Below are 14,213 nucleotides of genomic sequence, written 5' to 3'. Positions count from 1 at the left end.
GAGTGATCTGCTCTGTCTGGTGTTTTCCTGTCTGTCATCACTGTCAGCAGTTAGAATGCATTAGAATGCATCTCTCCAACATTCCTTTTCATTCTGCTTTACTTTTGTATTCAAGGCTGTGAAAAAAAATGAAAAGGTTGACATTGTGAAATAAGTGAAAATAGGCTATTGTTAACAAAATGAAGTGGTCTTTATGAGATTTTAATGTAAACCTTTCCGTATGTGTTTTTCCCCCTAATTTTTATAACATGGCCAAGAGCCCAGTCATTACTCATATACCTGATATACATTAGTTGTGCAGAGATCTAAAATACACAGACTTCATTGGCTGTTAAAAACTTTGTTGGCCAGACATAGTGCGTGATCTGTTTGTGTGTGTGTGTGTGTGTGTATTTTATTTACTCAACTATATAAAGGGTTCTATTCTTCCTTGTTCAGAATAGTCAGTTATTTGATTAGGTATCTACACATCACTTCGTCATTGCTGGATGGTAGTACGTTATTGTTTGAAGAGGAGTTGAGGCTCCTTCTGAGACAACAACCTTAAATTCAGAATTTTAAAGTTTCTGCTAGAAGATGTATTCCATCTCACCAGGCCAACACCTTTTTTCCAGAGATGAGACTGAGATCTCTTTGTGGCCAGGCTCCGTTACCTAAAAAAATACCATCGTCTCCTTCAGGATCCTCTTTTCTTCCCCATCTCAGCTAGGAAATCCTCCTTTCAAGGACAATTTCACGCTGCTTAGTACCATTTACTCTTTACCTGTCTTCAGGTTAGATCGCTTAGATTATTCTGCAGCCGCAACCAGAGCCTGTTCTAGATATCCCCTCTGCTAGCATTGGTGATTTAATTGTTTGTTTCTGTTCTTTTTTGAAAGAACTAGGAAGGGTTAACAAAGGGTGGTGAAGAAGACTGTCACCGTGTGGGGACGGAGGGAGAATTCCCTGTGGAGGGCAAGGTAACCCACAGAAAAGCTGACTTTCTATATATTTGAGGGAGGTTTTGAAACCATTAATAATTTATTGAAAAAAATCAAATTGGAAAGCAATCTGGCAGTTCCTCATGGTGAAGCATAGGGTTACCATATGATCCAGCAGTTCCCCTCCTGGGTACAGACCTGTATTCATTGCCTAGGTCTACTTTAACAAAGTACCAAAAACTGGGTGGCTTGAACCAACAGTTAATTTTCCCATGGTTGTTAGAGCCAGAAGTCCTAAATCAAGGGTCCTGCTTTCTCTAATGGCTCCAGGAGAGAATCCTTTCTTGCCTCTTGTAGTTTCTGCTGTTTGCCAGAAGCCTTTAACATTCTTTGGTTTGCAGATGCATCAGTGCAACCCTCTGTCTTCACTTGGTGTTCTCTCTGTGTGTGTCTGTTTCTTGTCCGTTTTTCCTTTTATAAGGATACCAATAATACTGGACTAGGACCTACCCCAGGGGCCTCATTTTAACTTGATTACCTCTATAAAGACCCATTTCCAGACAAGGTCATATTCTGAGGTCCTGGAGGTTAACTTCAACATATCTTTTTTGGGGGGGGATACAGTTCAACTCATAACAATACTTAAGAGAAATGAAAACATATATCCACTCAAAAACTTGTACACAAACCTTCAAAGCAGTATTATTCATAATAGCCAAATGTGGAAACAATCCAAATGCCCATCAACGGGTGATTGGATATATTAAATGTGGTATATCTATACAATTAAGTGTTATTCAGCAATAAAAAATGAAGTACTGACACATGCTATAACATGGATGAACCCTGAAATAATTATTACATGAAAGAAGCCAGTCACAGAGGGTCACATATAGTGTTATATTTATATAAAATCTCCAGAATAGGCAAATCCATAGAGATAGAAAATAGATTGTTTCCTAGGGCTAGGGTGGAGAGGGAAGAGAGGTGGGATGAACAGTAATTACTAGTAGGTTCAGGGTTTCTTGTCAGAGTGGTGAAAATGTTCTAAAATTGATTGTGGTGATGGTTGCACAACTCTGAATACACTAAAAGCCATTGAATAGTACATGTTAAGTGGGTGAATTGTATGGTATGTAAATTATCTAATTAACGCTACAAAATAATTTAATCAGTGAGGGTTAAATATGAAAGGACTTGACATTGGCCTAGAAAGCAATAGTTTAGGGCAAATACATGGAAGTGATAGATAACAAAGTAGTCATGCATGGATGCGCAGTATAGGATAAAGTAAAAAATTAAAACACAGCTTTAACCACTGGGGCAGAAATGGACTTATGGAGATTGCTGAGAAATTAGCAGGCACTTGTCCTCAAGCTTCATGTAACTTCTTAAAGGTATATATATTTTTTTTAAAGTTGGATGTATAGAACTAAATTACCTTTCAGAGATTAATGAAATAGAAGCAACCTTAAATTATAATTCCTATTCTTATCACTATAAATAGGATATATAGAAAGTATTTTTATTTAGGGAATAATTGATTTAAAATAGTGGTATTCACGTTAAGAAGAGGTGAATTGTACCAAGAGAGTAGGAAGTATGTGTAGAGAAAGGTGTAGAGTAGGAAGTATGTGTAGAGAAAGGTGTAAGGCTGACAGCTGTTTACAAGAGAGGTGAAGGTTGGTGTACGGAGGGAAAAAAGGAATGGAAATGGTAGCGTTAGTGGCCAGGGAGGATGGTAGACTTTCAGGGGTAAAAATGGCAGAAAAGCCAGAATATGCCATTAGACACAAGCCAATAGCTGGGGAAACAAATGAGGAGGAGTAACGATTACTTGTCCATAAGAAAACAAGAGTGGTTTGCAATCCTGGCTCACCCATCTTGGATGTGAGAACAACTTTGTTCCTTTTTGGTCTAGAGTACCCCCTGGTGGTACTACTGTTATGGTTCATCAAGTTCTTTGATGTTGCTATGATTCCCTATAGTAACTTCCATGCCTAACATGGAAGAATTACTTCATGTGCCTGAGGTAGATGGCACTAGATATTTTTTTATTTTGGGGGAGGAGGTAATCAGGTATTTATTTATTTGTTTATTTGTAATGGAGGTACTGGGGAGAGAACCCAGGACCTTGTGCATGTTAGGCATGCACTCTACCACTGAGCTATATCCTCCCCCAACAGCTGCACTAGATTTTAGGATTACATCATATGTAATCAAATCCTAAGACCTTCTGCTGGGAAGAAGTGTGGTAACTCATCAAATCAATGACAGCATACTATTATATCATAAAAACACTTTATTGTTTTCATTTCTTGTTTTAGGAGTGCTCTAAATGCTAATCTCTACTAGTGGAATTTCTCTTAGAGTGTATATTGAAAAATAAGATCCAAGTATTCATATCACAGCTTTAAGACTAAGCATAAGTGATTTTCCCAAAGATTAGAAGAAATAGTATATGTTATTTCTTCCATGTTATTTCTGTTAATTTAGTGAGATTTCAGCCTTTCTAAAATTTATTCTAGATGTATATGCTCACTGGAGTAGGAATTCCAACATCAGTCCTCTTGTCTTGCATGTCCAACTTTCCAGAGATGTTGGAGGGCTTCATGTGGTACTTGATAAATTCCCAATTCAAAAGAAAATATTCTATTGAATTTGGATGCTGACTTTTTAAGACTCCAAAAATTAAGTAAATCTTTCTTACTTTAAGGGAAAGATAATAGGTTTTTGCTTTATAGGAAGGATTATTGACCAGTTTATTTGTGTGTGTATGTGTTTATTGCATTAAAGAAATGTCATAAAATTTTCCATCTTAATTGCCAATTTATTTTTACTGTAAATTTTCATGACTATACACTCCCCATTTTCTGGTTAATACCTGTTATCCCAGTGTGATTATTAATAGCATCTCCTTTCACTTTCAAAAATGCCCCGGCTTGGATGATAAATTATCTGGTCACCTTATTATAAAGCTTTCACCTGTATTAAGACTGAATCTTTGAAGTGGGTGTGACCAGATTCCATATTTCCTATAAATACAAAAGTTGCTAAATTCTTTGCATTTGTCACAAAATTAAAAATGTGTTGAGGATTGATCTGATCTCTAGTCATGTTTTCTAGGTATGTCTATGTAAAATTCTCCCCTAAACAAGGTCTTCCAAGGAAGTGGGCAATTTTTCCCATCTTTTCCTTAAACTGCTTAATAGACTTAATGTATTTTACCTTCTGTTGGGAAGAAGTGTGGTAACTCATCAAATCAATGACAGCATACTATTATATCATAAAAACACTTTATTGTTTAAAGACTGTAAAGTTGGGGTAGGAACAATGATAGATAACTAATTAAGATATTGGCCTACCCTGAAATCTCCAAGTGCCTTAAGATCTTTCTATTAAGAATATGCTAGAGTTACTCAGCTACTCTAGATTGTTAAATATCTCAATAATGGAGACTGTTAGTTCTTAAGATGTTATTTTTTTTTTCTCAGCTATTTGGTGCTATGATTTTACTCTATAGACAGTCAAATCCTTCCTGACACATCTTCCATTTGTGGAGAAGAAGACAGGTGCTGTTGAAGGAAAATGAAACCCAGGTGGACCTCAGATGGCTTAGCCATGATCCGGATAATTAGTTGGAGTCTTCAACTCCACCCAAACTCAGTTAACGGAGTCTCCATACACGATTACCACCTGGGCTTTTTTGTTTTAAAATTTTTTCTGAAAAGTAGCCCTTCCTTGATCTATTCTGTTCGGAATACTATATGGTAAGAAGCTGAGTCAAGAGCATCTTTGGCAGGTAAACCATACAAAAGTAACTGAGTCTTAAATTATTATTGCTGTTACCCTAACATTGTGGTGTGTGAATGGCACCCCCTAGTACAGCTATACAAGGTGGCCCTTTTTTTTGAGTGCACACTATGTGCTAATCACAGTTCTAGGCATTTTACATACATACCTTATTTCTTGTAGGAACCAGAACAAGTCTCTGAACTCACTGGAAAGCTGTGCTTCATTGCTTTGTTTTACTCTGCTGCTTTGTGTAGCTAGATCATATGCTTAAATTTTCATTTAAGCAATCATTGATCACTAAGCTATTTTGCATAAAGAAACTGCTTTAATTAAAAGGAGCAAACTACTGATAGACTCAACACCATGGATGAATCTCAACTGCATTGTGCTGAGTGAAAGAAACCAGGCTCAAAAAGCATTTTATTGAAAATTTACCTGTTGAAGTCCTTATCCCCAATGCCTCAGAATATGACTATATATGGAGATAGGGTCTTTAAAGAAGTAGTGAGGCCATTAGGGTGGCCCTAATCTGATATGATTCGTGTCTTTATAAGAAAAGGAAATTTGGGCACAGACACATGCAGAGAGGAGACCATGTGAAGACATAAGGAGATGACAGCCAGCTACAAGCCAAGGAGAGAGGCCCCAGGGGGAAAAAAAAGAAAGAAAAACAAACACACAGAAAAACCCACCTTGACTATCTACAGAATTGTGAGAAAATAAATTTATGGGTTTTATTTTTACATTTTTATTGATTCATAATCATTTTACAGTGTTGTGTCAAATTCCAGTGTTCAGTACAATTTTTCAGTCATACATGGACATATACACACTCATTGTCACATTTTTTTCTCTGTGATTTATCATAACATTTTGTGTATATTTCCCTGTGCTATACAGTGTAATCTTGTTTATCTGTTCTACAATTTTGAAATCCCAGTCTATCCCTTCCCACCCTCTACCCCGCCCCCCCCGTAACCACAAGTCTGTATTCTCTGTCCATGAGTCTATTTCTGTCCTGTATTTATGCTTTGTTTTTGTTTGTTTGTTTGTTTTTGTTTTTTAGATTCCACATATGAGCGATCTCATATGGTATTTTTCTTTCTTTTTCTGGCTTACTTCACTTAGAATGACATTCTCTAGGAGCATCCATGTTGCTGCAAATGGCATTATGTTGTCGGTTTTTATGGCTGAGTAGTATTCCATTGTATAAATATACCACATCTTCTTTATCCAGTCACCTGTTGATGGACATTTAGGTTGTTTCCATGTTTTGGCTATTGTAAATAGTGCTGCTATGAACATTGGGGTGCAGGTGTCATCCTGAAGTAGATTTCCTTCTGGGTACAAGCCCAGGAGTGGGATTCCTGGGTCATATGGTAAGTCTATTCCTAGTCTTTTGAGGAATCGCCACACTGTTTTCCATAGTGGCTGCACCAAACTGCATTCCCACCAGCAGTGTAGGAGGGTTTCCCTTTCTCCACAGCCTCTCCAGCATTTGTCATTTTTGGATTTTTGAATGACGGCCATTCTGACTGGTGTGAGGTGATACCTCATTGTAGTTTTGATTTGCATTTCTCTGATAATTAGTGATATTGAACATTTTTTCATGTGCTTTTTGATCATTTGTATGTCTTCCTTGGAGAATTGCTTGTTTAGGTCTTCTGCCCATTTTTGGATTGGGTTGTTTATTTTTTTCTTATTGAGTCGTATGAGCTGCTTATATATTTTGGAGATCAAGCCTTTGTCAGTTTCACTTGCAAAAATTTTCTCCCATTCCGTAGGTTTTCTTCTTGTTTTATTTCTGGTTTCCTTTGCTCTGCAGAAGCTTGTAAGTTTCATTAGGTCCCATTTGTTTATTCTTGCTTTTATTTCTTCTAGGAGAAAATTTTTGAAATGTATGTCAGATAATGTTTTGCCTATGTTTTCCTCTAGGAGGTTTATTGTATCTTGTCTTATGTTTAAGTCTTTAATCCATTTTGAGTTGATTTTTGTATATGGTGTAAGGGAGTGTTCTAGCTTCATTGTTTTACATGCTGCTGTCCAGTTTTCCCAACACCATTTACTGAAGAGACTGTCTTTATTCCATTGTATATTCTTGCCTCCTTTGTCAAAGATGAGTTGACCAAAAGTTTGTGGGTTCATTTCTGGGCTCTCTATTCTGTTCCATTGGTCTATATGTCTGTTTTGGTACCAATACCATGCTGTCTTGATGACTGTAGCTCTATAGTATTGTCTGAAGTCTGGGAGAGTTATTCCTCCAGACTCTTTCTTTCTCTTCAGTAATGCTTTAGCAATTCTAGGTCTTTGATGGTTCCATATAAATTTTATTATGATTTGTTCTAGTTCTGTGAAATATGTCCTGGGTAATTGGATAGGGATTGCATTAAATCTGTAGATTGCCTTGGGCAGTGTGACCATTTTAACAATATTGATTCTTCCAATCCAAGAGCATGGAATATCTTTCCATTTTTTAAAGTCTTCTTTAATTTCCTTCATCAATGGTTTATAGTTTTCTGTGTATAATTCTTTCGCCTCCTTGGTTAGATTTATTCCCAGATATTTTATTACTTTGGGTGCTATTTTAAAGGGGATTGTTTCTTTACTTTCTTTTTCTGTTGATTTATCGTTAGTGTAAAGAAAGGCAACTGATTTTTGAACATTAATTTTGTAACCTGCTACCTTGCTGAATTCTTCGATCAGCTCTAGTAGCTTTTTTGTGGACCTTTTAGGGTTTTCTATATATAGTAACATGTCGTCAGCATATAATGACACTTTTACCTCTTCTTTTCCAATTTGGATCCCTTTTATTTCTTTCTCTTGCCTGATTGCTGTGGCTAGGACTTCCAGGACTATATTGAATAGGAGTGGTGATAGTGGGCATCCTTGTCTTGTCCCAGATTTTAGTGGGAAGCTTTTGAGTTTTTCACCGTTGAGAACTATGCTGGCTATAGGTTTGTCATATATAGCTTTTATTATGTTGAGATATGTTCCCTCTATACCCACTTTGGCGAGAGTTTTTATCATAAATGGGTGTTGAATTTTATCAAATGCTTTTTCTGCATCGATTGAGATGATCATGTGGTTTTTGTCCTTTCTCTTGTTGATGTGATGTATTACATTGATTGATTTGCGTATGTTGAACCAGCCTTGTGTCCCTGGGATGAACCCCACTTGGTCATGATGTATAATCTTTTTTATGTGTTGTTGGAGGGATTTTTTTAAAAGCAAAACAAAACAAAAAGCCCTAAGCATTTTATGATTCCATTTATATGTCATTCAGGAAAAGGCAAGACTGTCCTGTCAGAAAACAGATCAGTGGGGGGAGGGGAGGCTGCAAAGAGGCACAAGGAAATTGGAGGGGAGGGTAGGACTATTCTGTACTAAAAAGGGTGAATTTTACTGTATGTAAATTATTCCTTAATTTAAAAAGACCTGCATTTATCCAGTGAGATGACCATTGTCCCAATGGGGACCTTGCCTTTTGTTTCACAAAACAATAGACTAGATGAGTTTGATTGTCAATTAGTAGAATTAAATGGGTTGCTTTGTACCTTTGCCTTTGGAAACTGACCTGGAGGGCATTGTTGGGCTTTCTGGAGGAGTAACTGGTGCTGACTTTATTGAGTACCTAAACCGTGGACAGTTTAAGGAATTACCTATTAAAGTCCTTCTTCATAAGAAGTTACGTATTAGCTGCGGACCGTGAAATTTTATACTCAGAGTTTGTGAGCTCCTCCAGTAAAGGTTTTTCTGCACCAGAACTATTTCTGCTTGTTTGCCCCCAAATTCTGTAGCCTTACTTGGGTCTTCCATCTGTCCTTTTTTCTTCTCACAGTCACCTAGTCTAGGAGCAGGTCAGCAAGGACCTCCTGGAGTCAATGCAGGAGATGATACAGTGAGAGGCAAGGGTTACTGATTCGGAGCTAGTGACTCTCATGTATAAGAATTGCGAACACAGGAACCACACATCAGTGCTTGGGATAGGCTTCTTGTCTCATGAGGAAGGTCTCTACCCTATCAAATTATAGAATATCTTTCTCTATAAATTATATATAACTTTGGGATTGCTTTATTTCTATTTATTTTTATTATTTATTTGTTTTTATTGCGATATAGTTGACGTACAATATTATGTTAGCTTCATGTGTACTACATAATGACTTGGTATTTGCATACATTGTGAAATGATCACAATGTTAAGTCTAGAAACCATCTGTCCCCATACAAAGTTATTATAGTATTATCGACCATTTTCCTTATGCTGTATATTGCATCCTCACAGCTTATTTACTGTATAACTGGAGGTTTGTACTTCTTAATCACCTATGTCATCCCCGACCTCCCTCCCATCTAGCAACCACCCATTTTTTTCTCTGTATCTATAAGTTTGTTTTCATTTTCTTTTGTTTGTTTTGCTTTCTAGATTCCACATATAAGATCAAACAGTATTTGTCTTCCTGTGACTTATTTCACATATCTTAATATCCTCTAGATCCATCTATGTTGTCAGGAATGGCAAGCTTTAATTTTTTATGGCTGAATAGTATTCCATAGTATGCACTGTATCTTCTCTGTCCATTCATCGATTAATGAACACTTAGTTTGTTTCCGTATCTTGGCTATTGTAAGTAATGCTGCAGTGAACATTGGTGTGCATATATTCTTTTTGAATTAGTGTTTTTGTTTTTTTTGGATAAATACCCGGAAATGAAATTGCTAGATCACATGGTAATTCTATTTTTAAGTTTTTGAAGAGCCTCCATGCTGTTTTCCACAGTGGCTGCACCAATTCACAATCCCACCAACAGTGCACAGGGCTCCGTTTTCTCCACATCCTTGCCAGCACTTGTTACGTGTTGTCTTTTTGATGGTAGCCATTCTGACAGCTGTGAGGTAGTATCTCATTGTGGTTTTAATTTGAATTTCCCTATTTGATTGTTATTGTTTAGTATCTTCTCATGTATCTGTTGGGCATTGTATGTCTTCTTTGGAAAATGTCTATTCAGGTCGTCTGCCCATTTTTTAATCAGGTTTTTTTTTTGTATTGAGTTGTGTGAGTTCTGTTTATTCTGGATATGAACCCCTTATTGGATGTATCGTTTGCAAATATACTTTTCCATTCAGAGTGCTACCTTTTTGTTTTGTTGATAGTTTGCTTCTCTGTGCAAAAGCTTTTCAGTTTGGTGTAGTCCCATGGATTGCTTTACTTTTAACTTGATAGTAGTTCTTAATCCCTTTAGAAGAAAGGAGACTTAAAACAGACATATGAAATATTTTACAGTAAGAAAATTCCTACTTAAAGGACTGCTTTCCTGACTTTTGGTAACTGAAACACTTAACCTCTGTTGCACTCACAAGTCCAGATTAAAGCAGGGCCCAGCTCTCATAAAGCACCACCATGAAAACTCCTAACCCAGGCTTAGCATCTAACAGCACCCTGTTCCATAGCGTTCCAGACAGGCGTGTGTTTCTTTCTCTGTGGTTGGCATAATCACTTCCTGTTTGTTTCCTGCTGGCCCGCAGTGAAGGAACAGCCAGGTACTGAACTGAAACATTGGATGTAGTTTGCATCTCGCCAGCGGAAGTCGGTTGTTTAGTCTGGGTTCAAGCACAGGACTGGGCAGTTTCAAGTTTAGCATGAGAGTGGTGTGCAGGGTGGGCAGACTTGACCACTGAAGAACTGTGTGCAGCTGCACACATAAGAAGGCAAAGACGTGGTGAGGTGGAATTAGAAATAGAAAGTCAAGGAGGAAAAGTCAGCCAGCACTTGCCAAGGGGACGGGGACTGACGAGTCCATCACCTTTGGCATTTCATCTTGGGATATTTTCAGAAGCAGCGAAGTCAGGCCTCTCTTCTGTGAAGCTAGTGCTTATCTAGTGGTGTGGTTAAGTTTTCTCTTACTGTCAGTGTAATGATTTATAGAAATCTTCATTTTTAAAAGTTGTAGGCCATTTAACTATAAAATTCAATGAACAATGGATTCTTCCCTCTTCCTTATTCTAAATTAGAAGCTGTTATCTGTCATGTTACACTATTCAAAAAACCTCTTTCCAATTGTTCTTGAAGTTGTGCATATATAACATTCAGACCTAAAGAATTATCATCACAAATAGGAAAATCATTTATGAAATTCAGAATCTTGTGTCAACTCTTATTTTGGCCACAGAGGAATACAGAATTCTTATCACAAATCACCCATTGTGGGGGTTTGAATTGTGACTTATTTGATTGGGAAAGGAAAGTGGGGCATGGGTAGCAACTCACAGTAGAATGATTTGATCCCAGTTGTTTCTCTCTTTCTGTAATTCCCCAAAATATACATTATAGATTTGGAGTTTCCTCTTGTCCTGTAACAAATCTGTCTCCCTGAGCATCTTTTCTCTTGTTTCTTGATATTCAAAGATTTTGAGCAAACAATTTGGAGAAAACCAAAGAAAATATATAGAAGACAGATTTATTTTGAATTGTTTACTTTATGAGCACTAAATGCAAGTAACCTTTTTTCCCAGCCTTTGTAACCTTCTCTTTTTCTCTTAGTAAGATAATAAAGGAAACACAATCTTTAATCAAGGCTTCAACAGTGAAAGACTAGATTTAATTTGAAAGCTCAGAGAGTTCAGATTCGTTCATTTCAGCTGTGTGCTAAGGGGCCATTAAATCAGGAACTGCACTATTCTTTGGTACGGATACAGCACCTAGAATTGGACACACACAGTCATAATTTCTGAGGCACAAATGTCTCCATTTTGATCTTTTTCTAAAACTGGGCCAATCCTATACCCCTGACAAAGTCCTCCAAGTGCTTTTACATAGAGGCTTCGTGGGTTAAAGTTTTTAGTTAACATTTTATTCCTAATAGTCTTTATTTGTAGATAAGAAGTGGATTCATATAATACATATAGTTGGACTGTTGGATCATAAAGCTAAATAATTTCTGGATCCTAGCAGCCAACACATGATAGAGTTCCTTACAGTTGAACAAGCATTTACTCAATTCTTGCAGTGTGTAAGACACTATTCTAGGAGCATGGGTGACACAAGGGTGGAGAAAACGTGGTCCCTGTACTCAAGGGACTTATAATCCTGGTGGGAGAAGTGAGCATTTGCACAGCTACCTCTAACAGAAGGTGAAGTGGGAATGCTACCGTAGAGTACATGCAATGATCTTAATGACCACGGTTCCTGTTCCTGCTACAGTGACTCAGGGGAGTCATCCTAGGTACAGGTTTAACTTCCTGAAGTTAGCTCTGTTTGCAGAAAATGAAATCTGAATTGTTGGCTTTGAGTTACTCCTTTGACTTAGCACAGAACTTTCATTATTTCTTGCTTGAAATATCCCAGTCATTTAAATGGATTGCAGTTAACTCTCAGATGCTTCTACATGATATTTCAAAAATGAAAGACGATGTTGAGGAAGGGTATAGCTGAAGTGGTAGAGTGCATGCTTAGCATGTACGAGGTCTGGGGTTCAATCCCCTGTACCTCCACTAAAAATAAACAAACAAACAAATAAATAAAATAAATTACCTCTCCCCCCAAAATTAAAAATTAAAAAAAAATTAAAGACAATGGTTGGGAGTTGGAGAAGGGTTAGCTACAGAGAGGGAGTGATGGAGAGGGGTTGATGCAGGAGTAAATGTTTCCCTTCAGAACATTCTTGGATGCTGTATTAAAAAATTTAAGCCAGTTATCAGACAAAGGATGTGATATCTGGCCACTCATTTTAACTTTTATATGATGTTCCAGTTAATGAGTTTGTACTATGATATTACATAATATAGTATTGATTCAGTTTGGTTTAATCCAGTGCAGATGCATTATTCTAGCCTTAGGAGTTCTGCTTGCTTAACTTTCTGAGGACAAAGAATGTGGCTTATGCCCAAATTCAGTAATGAGTAATGGCTTCATTGTGGTTTTTCCTAATTTGTTATTTTAAAATTGCAGTCGCTTAAGTCTTACTGACTGATTATTAACCAGTCTAAGTATCTTAAATATTTATAAGTAATTAGTCTGCTGTGTGAATGGCTTGAGTAGTCATTAAAGTGGAATGTCAACTTTAATCTATTTATTGGAAACATTTCTATTTTTGTTGAGCTCTCCTTTCTTTATAGGTGAAATGTTACAATTCTCATATATAGGCCTTTGTTTAGTTGACTCTTTGATATGATCCTGCACAAAAGTGGGTTGTTATCTAAGCCATAGACATGAGCTTGAGAGTGGTGCTTTTAAAGAAAGGACTTGTTAGATCTGCTTTGAAATGAAGCCATGGTCAAATGAGTTCCATGTGTCCCCCAAAGACCTAGAACTCTTTTCTGAGGTCATAGACTGCAACCCCTAAACCTCCTATCATGATCCCAGTGTGTTAGCTATTTCAAGGGAATCAGACAAATCTGCTATTCCCTTTACTAGTCTTGAAAACATGAGAATACCGGGTGCTCGTGTCCAGTTAGCTCTCAGCCTTTCACAAGGGCAGTGCATGAACACAAACTTTCCCCTCTCTCCTTATGCTGTGGTGGAAATAGCTCTCGACAAGTCAGATGACCAGAGCTGAAGTCCTGGGATTTGGGAATTAAAAACAAAACAAGTCCAGTATTTACTACCTTGACAGTCTTGTGACTTGAGCAGTTTTATTTAACTTCTCTGGATCTGTTTTCTAGGGTTTTTTTTAAAACAGATTTATTGAAATATAAGTCACATGCCATACAGTTCACCCATTTAAAATGTACAGTTCAGTGGCTTTTCACAGAGTTGTATATTCAGAGAGTTGTCCATCTATCACCACAGTCAATTTTAGAACATTTTCATTACCCTCAGAGAAACCCTATACCTCGCTGTCACTTCCCAGTCCTCCCGTTCCCTCCAGCCCTAGGCAAGCACAGATCTATTTATGTCGCTATAGATTTGCCTATTCTGGACATTTCATAGAAGTGGAATCATACAATATGTCCTCCTTTGTGACTGCCTCCTTTCACTTGGCGTACTGTTTTCAAGGGTCATCAGTGTTTAGCAATGTATCAGCACTTCATTCCTTTTTATTGATAAATACTATTCCATTGTATGAATATGTTGCTTTTAATTTATCCATTCAGTTTACAGACATTTAGGCTGTTTCCAGTTTTTGTCTGTTACGTGTAATGCTTATGTGAGGCTTCTTGTACAGGTTTTTCTGGGGACATGTGCTCATTTCTCTTGGTTTTATACCTAGGAAATTGTTGGGTCACATGGTAGATAATTCTGTGCTTCACTGAGGAATTGCCAGATTGTTTTTCCAAAGATTCCCCAGCATTTTATACGCTTAATTTTACAGTGTATGAGAATTCCAGTTTCTCTATATCCTTGGTGGTCACCTGGCTCTGAACTGCATGCTGTTGAATTCCGTTCTGGCTGTATTCAAGGGATGTGTCCGGCTGACAGATCTGACCTGACAGAGCCAGAGGGCTCTTAGAAGCCAAGGCAGTCATCTCCCAGCTAAACAGCTGACTGTCTGGTCTGAA

General features: G+C 37.4%; 1 protein-coding gene across 1 annotated transcript in view; it reads left to right on the top strand.

The window, feature by feature from the left end:
* Positions 1-14,213, top strand: part of BPGM (bisphosphoglycerate mutase) — a 31,547-nt gene that overhangs the window by 13,122 nt on the left and 4,212 nt on the right. The window lies entirely within an intron of this gene.

The sequence above is a fragment of the Vicugna pacos genome, chromosome 7 (genome assembly GCF_048564905.1).
Source record: "Vicugna pacos chromosome 7, VicPac4, whole genome shotgun sequence".
Taxonomy (NCBI): Eukaryota; Metazoa; Chordata; class Mammalia; order Artiodactyla; family Camelidae; genus Vicugna; species Vicugna pacos.
Note: the sequence above shows the minus strand (reverse complement) of the source record. Positions and strands in the feature narration are given on the sequence as shown.